At 41.0% G+C, this 4723-nt stretch overlaps 1 protein-coding gene across 1 annotated transcript in view; it reads left to right on the top strand.

The window, feature by feature from the left end:
• The first annotated feature begins 633 nt into the window (after nt 1–633).
• Nucleotides 634–4723, top strand: part of LYPD6B (LY6/PLAUR domain containing 6B) — a 102707-nt gene continuing 98617 nt past the window's right edge. Inside the window, exons 1-2 of the mRNA XM_011943066.1 lie at nt 634–715; nt 1642–1702. The gene's annotated coding sequence lies outside the window, so the exon portion shown is untranslated. The remainder of the gene's footprint in view (nt 716–1641; nt 1703–4723) is intronic.

The raw sequence follows: 4723 nt of genomic DNA, 5'->3' as shown, positions 1-4723 counted from the left end.
TTTTTTTTTTTTTTTAAGGCTTTTCGAATTAGTGTGGCACTTTGGGGATTTGTCAATGTGTGAAGTGGCTATGCTTAGTATATGTGCATGTATGTTAAAGCCACTTTCCTTTGTATAGCAGGACCTTGTTGCTCATCTGTCATTTTTGTCCATGCTCTTTGGGTTATGTAGCTATATGGTGAAGAGTCAAGTTGTTCCAATTTAGTCTTGTCAAATTATCCTCGTTATTATAATACTCATCTATTGTTATGTAACAAAGCACTCCAATATTTAGTGTTTTAAAGCACCAGTAATTGTTTATTATCTTTCATGGTTTCTCTGAATTCAGGAATTCCGAAGTGGCTTGGCTGGGCAGTTCTGGATTAGGGTCTCTCACCAGGTTGTAGTCACATCTAGGCTAGGGCTGCAGTCATCTGAAGGCCGGAGGATATATTTCTAAGCTGGCAGTTGGTGTTAGCAAATTGGTCCTTCTCCATGTGGATCTCTTTACAGAGCTGTTTGAGTGTCCTCATGATGTGGTGCTTGGCTTTCCCCAGAGCAAGCAATCTGAGAGACCAAGGCCTCAAAGTTCCACATCTTCATTTCCACCCAATTCTATTGGCTGCATAGGAGACTAGCCAGTCTTCAGTGTGTGTGCTGGGGCTGGGGCTGCTACATAGCTGTGACTACCAGCAGGTGCAGTCTCTGGGGACCACTACCGAGGCTGGGTACCACCGTAACCAGAGAGCACTTTTTATTTGAGAAGTTTTCTTGGGTTTGATATGTACTTTTAAACTGAGAATATAGGAATGCCAACCAATAAATACTGGATTTATACAAAGCACAATTAACTTTACATTCTGTTAAGCAGAAAGAAAATGGATGAGTTTTTGCAGACTGTTTGCTCGAGTAAGGCCCTCAGAGCAGAGGACACCTGAGATTGCCCTGATGCAGTTCCTTCTGGTACACTTTTAGGTACTAATATTAATATTTCTTGATTTTCCACATCCTCCATTTTGGTTAGGTTCTGCCAGTGGGAGGCACTAGCATGAGACTGGAGGGAAAGAGGAATCCAAATATTTTGTCTGTCTTGTCAAATTTATTCTGTCTCTGAATCCAAATATTTTGAAGAAAACAAATAAGAGGGAGGCAAGAAAATGTTTAAGACAGAGTAGAAATAGCTGCTAATAACAGCAATAACTACTTTATTTCTTGAGTGCTTGCTATGTGCCAGATATGTCTCAGACCTTTTGCATAAATGATATCTTATTTAGCTCTTCGACTGACCCCATTTTAACTATGACAAAACTGATGCTCAGAGTAATTTATTCAAGGTGATGTAGTGAATGGTTGGGCTGAGATTTGAACCCAGGTCTGCCTGTTTCTAAAGGCTGTGGTTAATCTACTGCCTCTCACTGTATTCCATTGATATAAACACACAAACACAATGGGCATCAGAAAGTTGAAAAGCGGTAGAGTTGTGTATTATCTGGAAGGATCTGTCAAAGGTAAAAAATGTAGGAAAATGTAATCCCAGATACGAAAATACTCTGAAACTGAAAAGTGCTTTATAAGTGTAAGGTGGCAGTGTTATTAATATTATTCAGCTCAGAGAAGTAAGAAAATGAATCATGTATAATTCCTCTATTTCTTTTCATTCAGATTATCGTGGAACACCTGCCCATTAATCTTGACCCTGTTAAAACAATAACTGCCTATCCAAGTAATACATTGGAGTTAATGTGTAATTAAAGAAAATTATTATCACTTGGCTATGAAATGGGAATAGCAATATTTCAAGTTAATATGTATTTTAGACCAATAAATGTTTTAGTTTAAAAAAACTCTGCTAAAATGTACAATTTAGGAAGATATCAAACCATCAGTTTAAAATTAAAGCATAAGAAGCTTTATGTCTGTAAAACTATTTTGTTGTAATGTCAATATGATACCATATTTGTCTTCCACACGAAGACATTGTCTTTCTGACAACCACTGTTTAAGAAAATAGGCCTTGGGAATGGGGCAAGTACATTTCTCTTGGATTTTCCTGTCTTTTGACATGTACCTTGGTGGCGTGAACACATTAACGATGAACTCAGTTGACGGTCTTGAGGGTGAGGGATGATATGTAGCCTTCATTACATTGCCTTGGCGCTGGGCCCGTAGGCACCAGCAGCAAGAGCTTTGATTTCATTTTAAAGGAGTTAGAAGAATGTGAAGAAGGTCATGGCCATCAATCTGTTATCACTCTGCTAGATAGGATCTCTTTAAGGAGGAGTATGAAACATATTTTAAAAGCTCCAATGAAGGCCCCCAAATGGTGATGTTCATCCTACTACTTCCTAATGAAAGTGTGCAATCTCTGAAACAGAGCTCCCAAGCACTGCAAAACAACAAATTGTCTGAGGAAATGCTTTCATTTTAAATTTTCCCAGCTATAGCCAGCATATATAGACAGTAGTTATAGTGAGGCATGTGGATGAAAGCAAAAAAAAATCTTGCAGTCCAGTTAGCTTTATTAAAAGCACATTATTGTGAGTGGGTCAGTAGTCATCCTACTGCAGAGAAAAGGAATGGAGACTGAAGTTAAATGTTCTGCTTAAGGCTGCTTATTGATTGGAAGGCAGGGTATATAGTCTCGGGAAGCCCTGAGCTCCCAGAATGCACCTCTGCTGTCACAAGCTATAGCCATGAGGTCTCTGAATATCATGTCCTTTGTTTTATTTCTTTTGTTTCATTTTTAAGGATATTTTAGAAAAGAAATGTATAGTACTTAGAATTTTGAGTTCTCCAACATAGGATTTAGTTTTGTGAAATGTCATGTGACTTTTAGGGACATACATATATATTTTTACATAAATAAAATTCTGATGCATGTCCAAATATCTGTTCTACTTATCATTGTTAGTATAGACATTTTTTGCTACTATGCTACCTATGCTACAAAGCCTTTTTTTTTTTGAAACTGGGTCTTGCTCTGTCACCCAAACTGGAGTGGGCAGTGGTGTGATCTCGGCTTCTTGCAGCCTCTACCTCCTGAGATCAGGTGCTCTTCCTGCCTCAGCTTCCCAAGTAACTGGGACTACAGGTGCGTGCCACCACACCCGGCTAATTTTTGTATTTTTAGTAGAGTCAGGGTTTCACCATGTTGGCCAGGCTGGTCTCAAACACCTGACCTCAAGTGATCCACCTGCTTCAGCCTCCCAAAGTGCTGCAATTACAGGTATGAGCCACCCTGCCCATCAAAGTCTTAATAATATTTCAAGATGGCATCATAGTCCATTAAGTTGATATGTCGTAATTAAACAATTCCCATCCTGTTGGACATATAGTTTGTTTCTAAAATTTCCTCTGCTGTAGATGACATGATACTAGTTCCCTTTGTGAAGATAGCTTTTTTATTTCCTAAGGTATTGTTTTCTGAAGCTAATTTTTTTCAAGAGCGGATTTAGAGGGTCCAAGTTCACTTTTGTTGTTTATGCAATTTATCCTCATGGGTTTGCTTCCCTGAGAGATGGTGGAGATGGTGAGTGCTTTGTCTACTTTTTTATGTGGTTAATTTTCAAAACTCTAATCTGGATTCAGGAGTTCACATAGTGCTGATTTGACTGACCAAATCTGATGACTGTAGCAGTCCCAGCAGAACACAGAATTCACCCCATTGGTTCAAATGAAGAGGACGCCCTGAAGGGCTATACTCACAGAAGTGTGTGCAGGGTTACAGAGCAAACAAGGGACTCCGACAGTGGAAAGTCATGCCCAGCTCTGGGCTGAAGGGATGAGAGAGGGGTATAGTGTTTCCTGAGGGCTCATGGCCAGCCCTGGGCTGAAGGGGTGGTGGAAGGAAGTAATGTTGCATGAGCACTTAGAGCTGCAGCCATGGAGAAGTAGGACCTGCTGGCGCCGGGGCTGTAGGAGGACAGAGCTTTCACCAGAGATGCCGCAGTGAACCACCTGAGCAGTGGGAGAGAATTTGAGGCCAACCTCCCATTCCTCTTTCCCTCCAGTCTCATGCTAGTGCCTCCCACTGGCAGAACCTAACCAAAAGTCATCTGGCACGGGACCCTGGGTGGTGCTGCCTTCAGGAGTCACCCTCCTGGAACGCAAAGCAGGGCCAATAATGGATCCAGTGCTGGTGGAGGTGAAGGGGCAAATGAAAAAACCCCCAGCGAGAAAGAAACAGACCAAAACAAACTATCACCATAATTGTGGAGGTTTGTTTCAGTAGCAGCACTGGGGACCCATTTAGTAGAATCTCAGGCATGGTTCGTGTTTCACACCCCTCTGTACTGTGAGCTTCCAAAAAGGCTTTAAATAGTGTATACATTTTACCATGAAAACTGCGTCACAGTGGGAGAGCTGGGGGCTCCCGAAAGAGCACTCAGCACTGCCAAGTTCGTGTCACAAGTCTGTAGACGCCGTGCTCGCTCTGTGGCATCTTTCTAGTCATCTTGCGTTAGCTCTGATATTATTCTTTATGATAGCTGTCTCAGTTCTGCTCCAGCTCCTAACTCAGTGCCTCCAGGTTTTGATGGAAACATGTTTCTCATTTCTTTTATTCTTTTTTGAAAAATTATTATTTTTTCTTTTTTTAATACTTTAAGTTCTAGGGTACATATGCACAACGTGCAGGTTTGTTATATATGTATACATGTGCCATGTTGGTGTGCTGCACCCATTAACTCGTCATTTACATTAGGTATTCTTCCTAATGCTATCCCTCCCCCCTCCCCCCACCCCA

This window comes from Colobus angolensis, unplaced genomic scaffold, assembly GCF_000951035.1.
Source record: "Colobus angolensis palliatus isolate OR3802 unplaced genomic scaffold, Cang.pa_1.0 Scaffold215, whole genome shotgun sequence".
NCBI lineage: Eukaryota > Metazoa > Chordata > Mammalia > Primates > Cercopithecidae > Colobus > Colobus angolensis.
The sequence above is the reverse complement of the archived record's forward strand: the minus strand, read 5'-3'. Positions and strand labels throughout refer to the sequence as shown.